The sequence below is a fragment of the Hyla sarda genome, chromosome 1 (assembly GCF_029499605.1).
Source record: "Hyla sarda isolate aHylSar1 chromosome 1, aHylSar1.hap1, whole genome shotgun sequence".
Lineage (NCBI taxonomy): Eukaryota > Metazoa > Chordata > Amphibia > Anura > Hylidae > Hyla > Hyla sarda.
In genome coordinates, this window is record NC_079189.1 from 468,598,974 (window position 1) to 468,618,383 (window position 19,410).

Here is a 19,410-nt window from a genome sequence, read left to right on the forward strand (position 1 = left end):
TGTCATGTCTATATGCATTTTTTCAAGAAAAAGATATGAATTTCATGTACAAAGCATAAAAAGAGGGCCATATCTATCCTAGTTGTGCCATGAATGTTTGAAAAGTGTAAGAGGGTCTTAAAGGGGTACTCCGGTGACTCTTAAAAGGGTACTCCCCTAGAAACCATTGTTTTAATCAACTAGTGCCAGAAAGTTAAACAGATTAGTAAATTACTTATATTTAAAAATCTTAACCCTTCCAGTACTTATCAGCTGCTGTTTACTACAGAGGAAGTTCTTTTCTTTTTAAATTTCTTTCCAGTCTGACCACAGTGCTCTCTGCTGACACCTCAGTCCATATCAGGAACTGTCCAGAGTAGGAGAAAATCCCCATAGCAAACCTCTTCTGCCCTTCACAGTTCCTGACATGGACAGAGGTAATTTACAAATCTGTTTAACTTTCTGGCACCAGTTGATTTAAAAAAAAAAAATGTTTTTCACAGGAGTACCCCTTTAACTCTGGGACTCTTTTGGCACATTAGAGAATTCATTGACTGACTGTTTACAAGTTGGTTCATGAAAACCAACCCTGGGCATATGCCTTGCATTACATGGATGGCTGTACATCTGGATTGCCACTTGTAATACAATAAATCCTCTAAAGCAGTCGTCTCAAACTGTGGTGCTCCAGACGTTGCAAAACCTCAACTCCCATCGTGCCCGGACACCCAGGCATGCTGAGAGTTGGAGTTTTGCATTATGTGGAGGGCCAGTTTCGGACCACTGCCCTAAAGTGACGGCTGCAGGGGAAATACTTGGTTGTTTATTGCTACTCCTGGCAAGACCAGCTGTTTGCTGGGGGTGCCTGATATGAACCCTTTAAAGCTACATACCATTCATATAAAATAAAATCAGGTTTGGAAGTGCAATGTAGGTTTGCACCTGGAAAAGCTGTGTTTTGACACGAGTAAGGCACCATCTGTGTAAAGTTCCAGCTTTTCCTGTCCTGCAAGTTGTCTACTTTCAAGAAAGTTTAGACGGTACAGAGAGTGACCAGGAGGCGGCTGCCTGCATCAGATTAAAACTAGAAGGCAGAGGGTGTCTGTGTAATGAGTTAAATCTATCTTGCAGGGCAGGCATTCTGTTTGTTTCTTAACCCTACACATGAGGTGCTATCCTTTGCTGCTTCTAATTCAGTATTTGCAAAAATTAACTTTAAGGACCTGTCAAAACAGCTCTCCATATGTTACCTTTTGAGTCCAAAGAAGTGGAATAATATTGGAACTAAAATTACTGTACAATGAATTTGGAATCCTGATGAGAAGCCCCTAATAGTCATGGTCTTATTTTTAACCCTGTCCAGCTGCTGACAGGCCCATTTTATAGTATACCTGTAATTAAAAAATAGAGTCTCACTGCTCTATTTTAAGTCCGGGAGACAAAGATTGCTGAGAGCCGGGGAGTCTTATCCCCACTCATTCTTCTGATCGTTGGGGGTTTCAACACTGAGACTCTGGCTAATTGAAACTTTTGACATGTCCCCGTTACATATTAAAGGGGTTCTCCATCATAAGGTGATTTTAGCACGTACCTGGCAGACAGTAATGGACATGCTTAGGAAGGATCTGCACTTGTCTTGGGGCTAAATGGCTATGTTGTGAGATTACCATAACACTGTTGCTAGCTTTTTGTGAACTGGTATTTCCTGTTTGACTGTTCTTTTTTTTTTTTTTTACTTCAAATCCCACAATTCTATTTTCCACCTTCCCACACATTAGACACCCCACCCATTGAAACATAAATGAGCTGCAGACCTGTGGTTTTCAATCAGGGTGCCTCCAGCTGTTGCATTAGTTGCAGATTGATCCCTCCACCCATTGAAGCAGACAGGCTCCCTGTCATCAGCTGACTAGTGAATCAGGTCTCGGCCGCATTGCAAGCGTAAAAATAGGGAGGTGAAAATCACAGAAGAATTGTGAGAAAAAACACACAGGACACTATATTATGAACTACACTAAATTTACAGCTCCTGTATCATAGTAAAATAAAAAAAAATTCCCGTGATACCCCTTTAAAAGTTTTTTAAATGACAGGAACACTTTAGAGAGGTTGTTTCAGTATAAATATCTGCTACCTCCTGGCAGTTACTACAGCAATGAAAGTGTTTTGATCGGTCGGGGACTGGATGCTCAGACCCCCACCAATCACAAAAACAAGGCAGCAGAAGCACTTGGCTAAGCACTTCTCTCCTTGTCTCGTCACTGCACAGGACTGGTTCCAAAGCTTATGATACATATAGATATAGAAAGGCTTTTGAACCTGTGAAGAGATGAGCGAGACAGAGACTTACAATATTAATTGGTTCCAGTATGACCATTATATGTTGAAACCATTGTATGTTGAAACCATAACTCTATGGAAACCTGATAATTTGTTCTGAAACCACAAAAAATGTCATCCAAAAATAGGAAAAAGTGAGGATTAAAGAAAAATAAATAGATAACTAATATAGATAAAGCAAATCCTTACATATATAAGTAAGAAAGAGCTGCTGGGAGCTGTAAATCACTGACTATGGAGAGGACAGGAGCTTCTTCAGGGTCCTGTACAGTACACACAGTGTCCTAAAAAAGTAGAATAGAGCCACACTTACATGTAGTTCAAAGGAGCAGCTAACCCTGGCACAGGTAAAGAATAGTACAATGTCACGTATGGGCAGGGAAGAGTGAAGCCCTAAACTCACGCACTCCCACTTGCCCTGCCTACTTGCGTACCCGTCCTAGGCGACAGGTCCACAACCACAGTGACATTCCCTGCCTGAATAAGTGTAGGGAGTCAAATGTCAACAAAATAAACTATAATACAGACAGAGGTCGGGACACTATATGGAATCACACACACACACTAACAGAAATAATAACTAAACATACATACACAATAAGTCACAGTCCACAAGCCGAGTCAATACCAAGAAATTACAGAAAAGCCAAATCGCAGAAATATATGCCAGAATTTCAAGATACAACCGTTTAGCCCCACGGGTTCTGACATACAGAACATGTAATACCTCCCTGTACTTTAGGGAGGCGCTACCAGACACCAGTCAGTGCATGCTCTTCAGTAATACACTGAATGCCAGTGTATGGCCATTCTGATTGGTCAGTTCTTTCAGCCATTGGCATGTTTCACAGAATTGAACTGTCTGTAGCATTGTATGTTGAGTATGGTTTTCAAGTTTCAATAAACTATTGTATGCTGAGGCCATTGTAAGTTGAGGGATCACTCTAATTACCACTGGTCTGCCCCGACATCCTGACAAGCTGCTGATTTTGTTGGGGTCATGTAGATGAAGACGGATGGAGTATTACACAGCATAAATTCTGAGTCTGAGTTTGTTCTATCCATTCTGATTGTCTAATCTGCGACATCCACATGTCCTAGGAAATGAAGTATGCCTAAAAGAGGAAACTAAATTCCTCCATATGCAGTATGGTGTAGCAAAACATTTTATATAATGCAAAATGATAAAGAGGAAATGTATGACCCTTCAAGAAGTATTCAGGAAGATTTTATAAAGAATTGTATTAGTTCATATACTGATGAGTGTTCAGTGTTACTGATGATGACTGATACCATATTCAATGCTTAAGGATGACATTTAATACAAATGACTGATAACAAGTCTTTTGTTAAACTTATCTATGTCATCATATCACATTGTCTTTGATATAACCTCTACTTGGGTGACAATCTCTTCATTACTTTTTCCTGGCTATCTCTGCTGTCTGATATTTAATTCCATCTGTGTTTAGTTTTTCAGTTTAGAAACAAATGAAAATAAAATGACAGCAAAAGCTACAATTATAGCAAAACATTCATCCTACTATATGTAACCAGATAGAGCAGTTCACAATTTTACGTATAAAAAACAAAAACAAATTTGTCTTTATGTGAGCCATATGAGCCTTTGCTTTCCATGCTTGACCTACTGCAAAAACAACCTTTAATTTATGAATGATTATCATAAGGTAAATCTTCCTAAAGGACCCTTCTTTAAGTAGGCCACCCCCTTATCCAAATCAGATCAGTGGTTTGACAGGTTTCAGTCCACCGTATATTTTGCATAGTGAATATTTTCCACTACAAAATGCTACTTTTCAGTGCAATATTGGCCTTCTAAAAGAGGTTTTACTATATTTATAATTTCCCTTTATTACTAGTGTATTTAAAAGTCACCATAATATACATCATAAAGTTACTTTTTTGTTAATTAAACCTTTTGCCATGGGTGACCATGGTAAAGCCATGATCATGATAAGCCATGATAAATACAAGGTGTTAGAGTCCCCAGTCATGGAAGAATAGAAGCATATGCCTCAGCAATGGTTATACAATACCCTAACCCTTACTAACAACACCAGCCCTGCTAACAGCCAGACAGTTCAATGTTTTAAGTGCCCGGAGCTAGATAGTGATATTCTTTAAACTAGCTACATACAGTGGACTACCACTTGTACCACTTGTTGTCATCTATTGGCTACAGGTAGGGTTCTGAAGAAGTGTATATAAAAAAAAGGATATATTAAAACAGTAGTAGTAGTAGTAGTAGTAGTAGTAGTTGTAGTTAAAGGAGAACTTTTTTTTTTATTTTGCCATTGTGCACGGGCTTCCACACCTAAAATAATAAACCTTGACTGCTGTCCCGTCCACCGACCACGGTCTTCATTCTTCTTTTGGTGCCTGATACTTCACACTGTGCTCAGCTTATGGCTTGCCACAGCAATGTTGCACCTCGGCCGATGAAAGGCTGAGCAGCAGTGTGAAATAACAGGCCTGGGCCCGGGCTTCCTCCTGGTGCATGGGCTCAATATATCACACTGCCTCTTAACTCTCCTTTAAACTCTTCATACAAATGTGCTGACCTTGTTAGCACCCAAGCTTTGAAAATTTGTGAAAAGGAGCAGAACACGTATAAGTCTTTCTTTCCTCCATAAACCTGCAATGCTTTTCGCTTTTGAACTGAACTTGCGTAAAGACAATCAGCCAATCCTTACTTACATTCATGGCCGTAAATGTTGGCACCCCTGTAATTTTTCAAGAAAATGAAGTATTTCTCACAGAAAAGGATTGCAGTAACACATGTTTTGCTATACACATGTTTATTCCTTTTGTGTGTATTGGAATTGAACCTAAAAAGGAGGAAAGAAAGCAAATTGGAAATAATGTCACACTAAACTCCAAAAATGTGCTGGACAAAATTATTGGCACCCTTTCAAAATTGTGGAAAAATAAGATTGTTTAAAGCATGTGATGCTCCTTTAATCTCACCTATGGCAAGTAACAGGTGTGGGCAATATAAAAATCACACCTAAAAGCAGATAAAAAGGAGAGAAGTTCACTTAGTCTTTGCATTGAGTGTCTGTGTGTGCCACACTAAGCATGGACAACAAAGAGGAGAAGAGAACTGTAAGGACTTGAGAACCAAAATTGTGGAAAAATATCAACAATTTCAAGGTTACAAGTTCATCTCCAGAGATTTAAATTTGCCTATGTCCACAGTACGCAACATTATCAAGAAGTCTGCAACCCATGGCACTGTAGCCATCTCCCTGGGCATGGACGGAATCGAAAAATTGATGAAAGGTGTCAATGCAGGATGGTCCGGATGGTGGAAAAGCAGCCCCAAACAAGTTCCAAAGGCATTCAAGCAGTCCTGCAGGCTCAGGGAGCATAAGTGTCAGTGCGAACTATCTGTAGACATATACATGAAATTGCAGGAGACCCAGGAGGACCCCACTGCTGACACAGAGACATAAAAAAGCAAGACTACATTTTGCCAAAATGAACTTGAGTGAGCCAAAATCCTTCTGGGAAAACGTCTTGTGGACAGATGAGACCAAGATAGAGCTTTTTGGTAAAGCACATCATTCTTCTGTTTACCAAAAACAGAATGATGCCTACAAAGAAAAGAACACAGTACCTACAGTGAAATATGGTGGAGGTTCAATGATGCTTCGGGGTTGTTATGCTGCCTCTGGCACTGGGAGCCTTCAGGGCCGGCTTAATGTAGGGGCGGATGGAGCTGCCGCTCCAGGCCTCTACGTTAAAATAAACCCATCGAATAGCACTGGCGGCCCGCTACCAGGGCTGACGTTAGGGCGGGGCAAACCAGGCAATTGCCTTGGTCCCCCATCCCCCAGGGGGCCCCCTGCCGGCTGCTCAGCATAGGCCTAATCAAGCCCAGGGGAATCCACGGCTACCACTGAGCAGCTCGCAGGGGGCCCCATCACATTCTGGACATCCCTGAGTCCCGAAAAATCTTTTCAGGACACAAGAATGTCCCTGTTACCTTTCTGCGGCGGCCCCTGTGTTAACTTTAAAAATGCAGGGGCCACCGGGAGTTAGCGCACGCAGGGACGTCACTGACGCCCCGTGCATGTGCCCATAGCAACAGAGGAGCGGAGCTGTGAGGAGGATGCGCGCCGGCCGGAATGGTAGGTAACCAGCACCAGCTGGCAGCACGTCCTCTTCGGTGCTCCGACCACCACTCCTTCGGTCTATTGGCCATAGCAGTAGATCGGGACCCCGGTCCGGAGGATCGGTGGTCAGAACACTGAAGTGGGGCAGTACACAGACCTACAGCCTCCAGCCATACACTGTATATGGCTGAAGGCTGTATGTCTGTGGGGGAACTGTACTGCACCTAATGTGGGGAACTATATTGCACCTAATGTGGGGGAACTATACTGCACCTAATGTGGGGGAACTATACTGCACCTAATGTGGGGGAACTGTACTGCACCTAATGTGGGGGAACTGTACTGCACCTAATGTGGGGGAACTGTACTGCACCTAATTTGTGGGAACTATACTGCACCTAATGTGGGGAACTGTACCAACATGATGAAGTGCTACGTCTTCCAGGCAGCCTTAATGTGGCCCTGGTTATAATAGATCAACTATTCTAAACATACAGGCCTATAAGCAGATTACCTGTGCAGAGGAAGAGTGATGCAGTTGCCCATAGCAACCAATCAGATCGCTTCTTTAATTTCTCAAAAAGCAAGAAGCGATCTGATTGGTTGTTATAGGCAACTGCACTACTATTCCTCTACAGTCTTGCACTGGGCCCACCAATGTGTAAAAACGGCTCTGATAGGTATTATAGCTAGCTAGCTAGCTAGCTACCTGCCTGTATATCTACGTACCTGGCTAGCTACCTACATGGCTACCTAGCTAGCTACTAACCTAACTACTTACCAGCAAGCTTGCAACCGACCCAGCTACCTATCTAGCCAACCAACAACCCAATTAAATACCTACCTATTTCACACTCTGTGTATCATGCTGTTTGCACATAATGTAAGTAAATGGCATCGCACTGAAACCCACAAATAGCCGCAACCCAGCTGTTGTGTCGTGTCAACTTTAGGCCCACCAAAATCTTCAGCACCAGGCCCAGGATGCTCTTAATCCGGCCCTGGGTGCCTTGAATGTGTGCAAGACATCATGAAATCTGAGGATTACCAACAGATTTTGGGTCACACTGTACAGTCCAGTGTCAGAAAGCTTGGTTTGCTTCCGAAATCTTAGGTCTCCCAGCAGGATAATGACCCCAAACATACATCAAAAAGCACTGAGAAATGGATGGAGTGGCCCAACATTCCCGCTGAGAGGTATAAAAACGTATTGATGGTTATAAGAAGCAACTGATATCAGTTATTTTTTCCAAAGGGTGTGCAACCAAATATTAAGTTAAGGGTGCCAATAATTTTGTCCAGACCATTTTTGGAGTTTGGTGTGACATTATGTCCAATTAACTTTTTTCCTCCCTTTTTTGTTTTAGTTCCAATACACAAAAAGGGAATAAATGTGTATAGCTAACGTGTTACTGCAATCCTTTTCTGTGAGAAATAGCTAATTTTCTTGAAAAATTCAGGGGTGCCAACATTTAAGGCCTTGACTGTATCTCTTGTTGCTCTTGTAACACAGAGAGATTCGGAGGTTTGTTGCTTTCTGGAACAATGTTGGGAATCCAGGACTAAGTCACCTTTAAGTTGGGCATACCATTGCCCCTCACAAGTGCCCATATGGCATATTGATACTCGGTAAAAGTTGTCTTTACATGGCTCAATCACTTGATTGTCTGTGCTGCCTTTCGCCTTCAGTGCATTTCAAATGTATTTAGACCCATTTTGTTATGTTGCTGCCTTGTGCTAAAATAAAAATAAAATAAAGTTTACCCCCATCATTCTGTACTTAATTACTCCATAATGAAAAAATGAAAACAAAATGGAAATGGTTTATTAATTTATTGAAAACGAAAAACTAAAATATTGCATTGACATATTCAGACCCTTACTCTGTTGAAGCACCTTGTGCAGTAATTACAGCCTTCAATGAGTATGATTAGAGATGAGTGAATTTTTTAAAAATTCGGTTGATTCACAGAATTTTTCCCCAAAAATCTATTTGAGTTTATTCACAGCGAATCGCTATTAAAAATTGTTATTTCCGGGCTACAGAGAGACTCAATAGGGGTGTAGAACACTTTGCCTTGTTGTAACACACATAGGGAGTGTGCTGTGTTAAAGGGGTACTCCCCTGGAAGATATTTTTTTTTTAAACAACTGGTGCCAGAAAGTTAAACAGATTTGTAAATTATTTCTATTTAAAAATGTTAATCCTTCCAGTACTTATCAGCTGCTGTATGTTCCAGAGGAAGTTCTTTTCCTTTTGAATTTCCTTTCTGTCTGACCACAGTGCTCTCTGCTGACACCTCTGTCCATTTTAGGAACAGAGTAAGAGCAAATCCCCATAGAGACCATAGCAAACCTATCCTGCTCCGGACAGTTCCTAAAATGGATAGAGGTGTCAGCAAAGAGCACTGTGATCAGACAGAAAGGAAATGCAAAAAGAAAAGAACTTCCTGTGGAGAATAAAGCACCTGGAAGTACTGGAAGGATTAAGATTTTTAAATAGAAGTAATTTACAAATCTGTTTAACTTTCTGCCACCAGTTGATAAAAAAAAAAAACATTTTCCAGGGGAGTATGATATAATTAAATTATATAATACTGTTATTCAGTATGACATGCAGATTACAGGCGTCGCTATTAGAATCACTGCTGCACAGCGGCACAATGAGTGAGCCTGGTAAATGGAATGAGCAAACTTTAAATCCATTTTTGAGGACTTCTAATAGGGCAATTCTGGTGCCAGCAGCTGCGGTAATTCCAGCTCCAATAGTGTATAATTGCTGCAGTGTATAAGTTGATGCAGTGAAAAAGCTTGTACTTGAGTCTTAACCCCTTAAGGACCGGGGGTTTTTCCGTTTTTGCATTTTCGTTTTTTGCTCCTTGCCTTTAAAAAATCATAACTCTTTCAATTTTGCACCTAAAAATCCATATGATTGCTTATTTTTTGCGCCACCAATTCTACTTTGTAATGATGTCAGTCATTTTTCCTAAAAATCTACGGTGAAACGGAAAAAAAATCATTGTGCGACAAAATTGAAAAAAAAACACTATTTTGTAACTTTTGGGGGCTTCCGTTTCTACGTAGTACATTTTTTGGTAAAAATGACACCTTATCTTTATTCTGTAGGTCCATACGATTAAAATGATACCCTACTTATATAGGTTTGATTTTGTCGTACTTCTGGAAAAAATCATAACTACATGCAGGAAAATTAATACGTTTAAAATTGTCATCTTCTGACCCCTATAACTTTTTTATTTTTCCGTGTATGGGGCAGTATGAGGGCTAATTTTTTTTGCGCCGTGATCTGAAGTTTTTAACGGTACCATTTTTGCATTGATAGGACTTATTGATCGTTTTTTATTCATTTTTAAATGATATAAAAAGTGAGCAAAAATGCACTATTTTGGACTTTGGAATTTTTTTGCGCGCACGCTATTGACCGAGCAGTTTAATTAATGATATATTTTTATAATTCGGAGATTTCCGCATGCGGTGATACCATATATGTTTATTTTTATTTTTATTTACACTGTGTTTTTTTTTTTATGGGAAAAGGGGGGTGATTCAAACTTTTAATAGGGGAGGGGTTAAATGATATTCATTTTTCACTTTTTTTTTGCCGTGTTATAGCTCCCATAGGGACCTATAACACTGCACACACTGATCTTTATCATTGATCACTGGTTTCTCATAGGAAACCAGTGATCGATGATTCTGCCGCATGACTGCTCATGCCTGGATCTCAGGCACTGAGCAGTCATTCGGCGATCGGACAGCGAGGAGGCAGGTAGGGGCCCTCCCGCTGTCCTGTAAGCTGTTCGGGATGCCGCGATTTCGCCGTGGCTATCCCGAACAGCCCACTGAGTTAACCGGCATGGTTTCACTTTCGCTTTTAGCCACGCGGCTCAGCTCTGAGCGCGCGGCTAAAGGGTTAATAGCGCGCGGCGCCGCGTGCTATTAGCGGTGGGTCCCGGCTTCACTATGATGCCGGGCCCGCCGTGATATGATGCTGGGTTACCATGTAACCCCGCGTTATATAACGGGAGCAGGACCAAGGACGTACCGGTACGTCCTTGGTCCTTAAGGGGTTAAAATCGAGCTGGCTGTCCACCGCAAGGCCACCTACTGCCTGTCCCAGCCCTTGCCTCTCAATGCACCCCAATGCTCATGACTGAATGTCCACTTGAAAAGGGAGGGACTGCAGCACCAGCAACTTGGACAGGAGCACATTCAGCTTCTGCACCATTGGATGAGTGGTTGCATACTGCTATAAGTTGCTGCCGTGAAAAAGCTTGTACTTGTATCTTAAAATTGAGCTGGCGGCCCGCTGCGAGGCCATCTAACACCTGCTCAAGCCCCTGCCTCTCAGCATGAGTGTCCTGGGTGCTCGAAGTATATACTTTGAAAAAAATACTGTCAAACTACAAGATCAGTATCACATGGGGGCACAATGACTGAGCCTAGAGGTGAAGCAGCAGGAGGAGACCATAGGGCGGCACTATGACACAGTTTGGAGGTGGTGGCAGCTTATGTAGTGGTGAGTCAGTTTGTACTCCCTCTCAGTGGTGCAGGCCTGACCCGCAAGGGCTACTTGGTAAATACTGCCAGTATGAAATGCTTGTTGGAAATATCAAGCCATGCGCGTGTAAGTAAACACGGCTGGTACAGCGAAACTGTGTATGAAACTTTGAATGTTTCATTTAATCAGTTATGGTTTAATTTTCTTGCTCCAACCTATTTCTTTGGATTCTTGTGGTAATTCCAGAGATAACATATGAGGACTAGTGATGATCAAATTTTATTAAAAATGTAATTTATCCCATGAGCAGAATTTTCAGAAAAAATGTAGTTTGATATGAATTTATTTGGGTCGAATAGCTATAAAAACTGACATGAGCCAGTGGAGACCAAATAGCAGTAGAATGACACAGCCTGAAAGTGGCAGCAGCATGAGGAGACCATAGGGCAGCACTATGATAGAGCCTGGATGTGGCAGCAGTATGAGGAGACCATATGGTGGCACAATGACACAGTCTGAAGGTGGCAGCAGCATATGTAGGCCGCAGAGCAGCACAATTTTAGAGTAGTGTGTAAATTTGTACTCCCTCTCAGTGGTGCAGGCCTGACCTGGGAGGGCTCCTGGGTAGATCCTGCCAGTATGAAATGCTTGTTGAAAATACAGACCAGAGCAGAAGACCCGTAGAAGGCAGCGGAGGCAGGTGAGGGGACCTCCATCTGCTGTTCTGGATGATTGGATAGCTGCGCCAGTGCTCCAATCATCCATTTAAAGTACTGCACTGCTGTAGATGCTGTGATCTGTATTGATCACGGCATCTGAGAGGTTAATGGCAGACATCCACAAGATCGTGGATGTCCGCCATGACCGGCGGGTCCCTGGCTGCTATCAGCAGCCGGGACCTACCGCGCATGACCCGAACATCACTCAGATGCTCGCGGTTATGTATAGGATGTAAATGTACGTCCTGGTGCATTAAGTACCACCGCACCAGGACATACATTTACGTCCTGCGTCGTTAAGGGGTTAAATAGATGATGAACATAAATTTTTTTATTTAATGTGCCAGCAGCATGAGGAGACCACATGGCATCAGAATGACACAGCCTGGAAGTGGCAGAAGCATGAGGAGACCATATAGTTGCTGAATGATACAGCCTAGAGGTGGCGGCAGCAAGAGGAGACCATACAGTGGCTGAAAAACACAGCCTGGAGGTGGCGGAAGCATGAGGAGACCATATAGTGGCTAAATGGCACAGCCTGGAGGTGGCGGAAGCATGAGGAGACCATATAGCGGCTGAATGACACAGCCTGGAGGTGGCGGAATCATGAGGAGACCATATAGTCGCTGATTGACACAGCCTGGAGGTGGCAACAGCATGAGGAGACCATATAGTGGATGAATTACACAGCCTGGAGGTGTCGGCAGCATGAGGAGACCAAATAGTGGCTGAATGATACAGCCTGGAGGTGGCATCAGCATGAGTAGATCATATGGTGGCATCAACATGAATATAACATATGGTGGCAGAATGACACAGCCTGGAGGTGGCATCAGCATGAGTAGAACATATAGTGGCAGAATGACACAGCCTGGAGGTGTCGGCAGCATGAGGAGACCATATAGTGGCTGAATGACACAGCCTGGAGGTGAAGGAAGCATGAGGAGACCAAATAGTGGCTGAATGATACAGCCTGGAGGTGGCATCAGCATGAGTAGATCATATGGTGGCATCAACATGAGTATAACATATGGTGGCTGAATGACACAGCCTGGAGGTGAAGGCAGCATGAGTAGACCATATAGTGGCTGAATGACACAGCCTGGAGGTGTCGGCAGCATGAGGAGACCATATAGTGGCTGAATGACACAGCCTGGAGGTGAAGGAAGCATGAGGAGACCAAATAGTGGCTGAATGATACAGCCTGGAGGTGGCATCAGCATGAGTAGATCATATGGTGGCATCAACATGAGTATAACATATGGTGGCAGAATGACACAGCCTGGAGGTGGCATCAGCATGAGTAGAGCATATAGTGGCAGAATGACACAGCCTGGAGGTGGCATCAGCATGAGTAGAACATATGGTGGCAGAATGACACAGACTGGAGGTGGCGGAAGCATGAGGAGACCATATAGCGGCTGAATGACACAGCCTGGAGGTGGCGGAATCATGAGGAGACCATATAGTCGCTGATTGACACAGCCTGGAGGTGGCAACAGCATGAGGAGACCATATAGTGGATGAATTACACAGCCTGGAGGTGTCGGCAGCATGAGGAGACCAAATAGTGGCTGAATGATACAGCCTGGAGGTGGCATCAGCATGAGTAGATCATATGGTGGCATCAACATGAATATAACATATGGTGGCAGAATGACACAGCCTGGAGGTGGCATCAGCATGAGTAGAACATATAGTGGCAGAATGACACAGCCTGGAGGTGGCATCAGCATGAGTAGAACATATGGTGGCAGAATGACACAGACTGGAGGTGGCGGCAGCATGAGTAGACCATATAGTGGCAGAATGACACAGCCTGAAGGTGGCATCAGCAGCATCAAGAGTCCTGAAAGTGACCCGGTGACAGAATGGGGCGGTAGGTGGCAATACCTGTTGACGAATGTGGGTAAAACAAGGAGCACTTGGCATCAGATGTGTGGCATCAGGTGGGTGGTAGGATCAGAATAGTAGCTGAGGCAGGTAGGCAGAAGAAAACTATCTTTTTGTCAAAGTGTTGGTGTGCATAAGTAAGTATTGAGGATATGCATTACGCAAAATTGAACTTTTAATATTATTCTTAGGATAAAATATATGGACCCAATTTTTTTTTAAATCCAATAAAAGGAAAGGTGTGCAAAATACATCATGTGCCACCTACACCACCAAGTATTGATGTGATGCAAAGACCTAAAAAAGGTGGAAGGGAACAACGTATGGTCCATTATAACAGGTGGGGGTAAAAACTTCCCCTGTAAGGCCCTCCTCTCGTCCTATTAATTCCCTTCTTGGCAAGTGTTACTCGCCCTAAAAAGGGCGGCCCACACAGGAACCTCTCCCTATTTCCACCTACAAACACTGCCATTTCGCTTTTTTTTTTTTTGTGGAAATAGGGAGGGGTTCCTGTGTGGGGCTGCCCCCTTTAGGATGAGTAACACTTGCATCCAAAAGGTGGAAGACAATAACATATGGTTCATTTTAACATGTGGGGGTAAAAACTTTCCTTGTAAGGCCCTACACTCGCTCTATTAATTCCAATCTTGGCAAAAGTTACTTGCGCTAAAAAGGGCGGCCCCACACAGGAACCTCTTCTTCCTATTTCCACCTGGGAAATGGCAGTGTTTTTAGGTGGAAATAGGGAGAGGTTCCTGTTTGGGGCCGCCCTTTTTAGGGCGAGTAACACTTGCTAAGAAGGGAATTAATAGGGCGAGAGTAGGGCCATTTGGGTCCATATATTTTTGTCCTAAGAAAAGTTACGTTTTAGCTAATGCATATGCTCAATACTTGTTGTCTGATGCGGAGGAATTTCTGCAACTGGGGAGCAGCACCTTATATATTTTTTGCAGTTTCCATATTTGTGAAGTGTTGGTGTGGCACCATGGTTAATCTACTCTGATGCATCAGGCATTGGTGGGTGGAAATCCTGGCTGATCCATGCCTGATTTATCTTGACAAAGGTCAGTCTCTCCACATTTTTGGTGGACAGACAATTTCTCCTTGGGGCTACTATAGCCCCGCCACACTAAACAACCTCTCTGATGGCACACTACTGGCTGGGCAGGACAGCTTTTCCAGGACAAACTCAGCTAGTTGCGGCCACAAATCCAGTTTGGCTGCCCAGAAGTCCATCGGATCTTCAAAGTGTGTTGGCAGGGTCATGTCAAGGTATGCCATCACCTGCTTGTTCAGGTCCTGCTCAAGGTCAACCTGCTTCTGATGAGTTGCTTCACTATGTGGGTGAAGAAAGCTATTCGTCAGCGACTGTAGACTGCTCCTTCCACCCCACCCATCCCCAGCAGCCATAGCAGTAGAACGTGAGCGCAGAGGGCCCCCTGAGTCAGACCTGAGAGAGGATTGAGAATGGTGCAGATCGGCATGGGACAACTGACTACGTAGGATGTCTCTGTAGTAGGTCAGTTTGACCTCCCTTTCAGTAGGTGTAAAAAAAAGACCCCCATTTTGTGCTGGTAGCGAGGGTCCAACAAGGTGAAGAGCCAGAAGTCATCCCGGTGCCAAATGGTGACAATTCGGCAGTCACTATGCAAGCAAGTGTGCATGGATCGTGCCATTTGTGCAAGTGACTCGGAGGGACTCCCTGCCTTCATCTCCACTGCATACTGCCACAGTTTGTCTGGGTCGTTTTCCTCATCACCTTGTAGCTCCACAGGGTGCTCCTGCTCCTCCTTTCCTGTCAGATTGCTATAAAAACAACCCATTTCGTGAAACATTGCCTGTGCTTGACTGTCTCCCTCCCCTCCTATTCCAGTTCAGCCCCCACAGGGCTCATGTGGCCATGAGATGTAGGCACCATGGCTCCAGTGCCCTGACCAGCCATCGTTTCCACCATCTGTTGTAAGAAATGAAGCAGTGTAATGATGTTGTTTATTCTATAATCCTGGCGACTGACTAATCATGTGGCTTCATCAAAGGACAGTTACACAGGGGAGTACCCCTATCCGCTTGTATCATCAAGAAATCGTTGATATGGAGGGTGGAATTCCAACGGGTGGAAATGCCGCATATCAGACTATGTTGGGGGATGCCGTTCTGACGCTGCAGCTCAAGGAGGGTTTGCTTTGCAGTGTTTTCAGTTTTTGTGGAGAAAGCCATGATTCAGTTTCTTGACTAATCACTTTTAGCCGTTCCTCCCCTGTGTGACTCCGTTCGCCAAGGCAAACCATGTGAAGAAGAGCATGACACAGCCGTGCCCTGCACACATGGTATGCTGAAGGCGCACTGAGACTTGTCTGTGTAGTGGAGGCTGAGGAAACGGTGAAGAAGGAGGAGACGGAGACGCACATTGTCGCAGGACCAACGGACTGAGAGCGTGGAGGCAGAAGCTGCGTGACCTGGCAAAGTTGCTGGTGTGGCTGTGCAGGAACCACATTTACCCAGTGGGTCGAAAAGGACATGAAATGTCCCTGACCGTAGTTACAGCTCCAAACGTCGGCACTGCCTTGCACTTTGGTACACACCGACAGGCTCAAGGACTGACCCACCTTCTGTTCCACGTAATTGTGGAGGGCTGGTACTGCCTTTTTCGCTAAGAAATGACGGAACTCTCCACCTCGGCTTGGCAAAAGCCATCAGTTCTCTGAAAGGTACAGAGTCCACCACTTGAAAAGGGAGAGACTGCAACACCAGCAACTTGGACAGGAGCACATTCAGCTTCTGTGCCATTCGATGAGAGGGCGCATACTGTTGTCTCTTGGACATGGCTTCGCCGATGGATTGCTGGCATAATGACTGACCCGAATAGGAGTAGCAGGAGCATCTGGAGCGACAGAAGATGGGTATGACAGACAGCTCCCTTGGCTGTCTGAAACAGGGAGTGGAATGCCACTGGGTGATGCAGCAGTCTGGACCACCACATCGGAGCCATGGTTCTCCCAGGCCAATTTATGGTGACGCTGCATATGTTGACGCAGGGCCGTGGTGCCAACATTGGGACCCTGGCCATGCTTCATCTTCTGCCGACACATCTTCCATGGGGCCAGGTTAACATCCTCCGGATGATTAATGAAAAACTGCCACACCACCGAGTAGCTGATTTTCCTCTCAACAGTCTACACTGACTAACTGCTACTACTGCCAACTCCAGGAATCTCATTTCCACTATCTCCCGGGCAGGTAGGCTGCAGCAGGTGGTCTACCCCAGGCATGTTTGGCTCCAAACTTCCTACTGCTGCCACCATGCTGACTCCCAACCATGCTACCACCTTGTTGGCTCAGCTGCTGCCTCACGGGCAACCTGCCACCCTCTTCTCCTGATGATGATGAAGCCCCTTCTGCAACCTACTTCCAAGTGCGATCGGCTTCATCATCATCGAGTTGTGTCTGCAAGTCACTGATGTCCTCCTCAGTTCCTCAATGGTCCCCTCACCTGGCTCCAGCCATCTCCCGTGGTCTTCTGCTGTGGTCTGAGATCGAGCAGACCAGAGCAGAAGATCACCGATAATACTGATCAGTGCTATGTCCTATGCATAGCATTGAACAGTATTAGCAATCAAATGAAACATCAGTTTTTCCCATTTTACCCCCCAAAAAATGGTAAAAAATAATTAATACACATATTTGGTATTGCCGCGTGCATAAAAGTCTGAACTATTAATATTTATTGTTAATTATCCCGTATGGTGAATGGCATAAATGTAAAAAAGAGACCAAAATTGCTGCTTTTTTGTCACATTTTATTCCCCAAAAAATTTATAAAAAGTAAAACCTAGGCAAAAGTGGTACTGATAAAAACTAAAGATCTTGGCACAAAAAATGAGCCCTCATACCGCCCCATATACGGAAAAATGAGAAATTTATATAGGTGGTCAGTTTCAAGCATACTAATTTTGTTAAAATGGTTTGAGATCCTTTTTTAAGCAGTACAATTATAGAAAAGCACATAACATGGGTATCATTTTAATCGTATTGGCCCACAGAATAAAGAAAACATGTCATTTTTACCATAAAGTGTACAGCGTGAAAACAAAACCTTCAAAATTTGCTAAATTGCGTTTTTCTTTTCAATTTTCCGACATAAATAATATTTGTTTGGTTGCGCCGTACATTTTATGGCAAAATGATGTAATTACAAAGTACAATTGGTGACGCAAAAAACAAGCCCCATATGGGTCTGTGGATGGAAATGTAAAAGAGTTATGATTTTTAAAAGGCGAGGAGGAAAAAACGGAAATGCAAAAATAAAATTGGTCTGGTCCTTAAAGCCAAAATGGTCCTGGTCCTTAAAGGGTTAAACAATACACCAGTCAAACATTCACTCTAATGTTCTCTCACCTGAAGTGCGCATATCTCAGAAGCTGTGTTTTGAGGATATTGTGCCCTACTTCTGTCAGTTTCAGAGGGATACATCACATTTCTGTGCATAAATTACAGGATTTTTAACACAAAAATTCTTAATATTTGAATATCTTAAAATATTTTTACATTTCTCCTGAAAATGTAGAAACAGAAGGTTAAGATGATAGCTATAGGTGGATATAAATGTGTATGTTTAATGCGCTGTCACCCACCCCCTCATGGTACTATATTTTACCTTCTATATCCATTTTGGACAGGAACCTTTGCAGAACTTTGCAATCATATTGCCGATGCCCGTGTTCACTCGCAGAACAAATGGGCGTTCAATTAATTCTCCAGCAAGCTCATACTCTGTGGGCTGTAAAGCTGTCTTTCCTCAAGCAATTAGATCTTATTAAATCTGAAGAAAGACAAGAAGACACCTTCACAGCAAAGACAGATTAGATAGATAACAATAGATGTCATTCTTATGCTAAGAAACTGAACACTGCATCCCAGTACTGCTAAAATGGAGAGCTAAAATTTTTGGAGGATTTCAAATGACCTCTGAATATTAACCACTGGTTAATACACTTAATCTTGGTTACTGCACTTCAAGTGAATGATTTCACATTTTGTGTCTTGTGTAAAGTAAGCCAGTATATCTAAAATGTGTCCCCCCCCCCCCCCAGACAACTTTTTCACTGCCCATGCCAAACTTTAGACTAAAAAATAAGCGTGAAAGGTGATAATGGCTATATTATTTTGATGTATGTCTGTTTAAGATATAACAGATAATACATTTTTTTTTAAATAAATCTCTGGGACCTTGATGCTGAGACCTTAAAGGGGTTATCCAGGAAAAAACTTTTTTATATATATCCACTGGCTCCAGAAAGTTAAACAGATTTGTAAATTACTTCTATTAATTTTTTTAATCCTTTCAGTACTTATGAGCAGCTGAAGTTGAGTTGTTTTTTCTGTCTAAGTGCTCTCTGATGACACGTGTCTCGGGAAACGCCCAGTTTAGAAGCAAATCCCCATAGCAAACCTCTTCTACTCTGTTCAGTTCTCGAGACAAACAGAGGTGTCAGCAGAGAGCACTGTTGCCAGACAGAAAACAACAACTCAACTTCAGCAGCTGATAATTATTGGAAGGATTAAGATCTTTTAATAGAAGTAATTTACAAATCTGTTTAAAGGGGTACTCCGGCGCTAAGACATCTTATCCCCTATCCAAAGGATAGGAGATAAGATGCCTGATCGCGAAGGTCCCACCGCTGGGATGGGGGCGGAGCCGTGATGCCACTATGCTCCGTCCCCGTGATCACCAGTAATCAGACACGGAGCTAGCATGCTCTGGGGGCTGATTTTAACTGGGTGCAGCGTGGAACATCATGGGGTCCCCAGCGGCGGGACC

The 19,410-nt window shown here is 43.5% G+C and overlaps 1 protein-coding gene and 1 long non-coding RNA gene across 4 annotated transcripts in view; one reads left to right on the forward strand and one right to left on the reverse strand.

Annotated features, from left to right (window-relative positions):
* The window catches only part of RPH3A (rabphilin 3A), a 289,809-nt gene that overhangs the window by 167,603 nt on the left and 102,796 nt on the right, over positions 1–19,410 (forward strand). The window lies entirely within an intron of this gene.
* Positions 7,969–18,491, reverse strand: LOC130285307 (uncharacterized). Its single transcript, XR_008847316.1, has 3 exons — positions 18,247–18,491; positions 17,988–18,069; positions 7,969–8,195 (listed from the first exon to the last, which is right to left on the reverse strand). It is a non-coding gene; the product is annotated as an uncharacterized LOC130285307 (long non-coding RNA).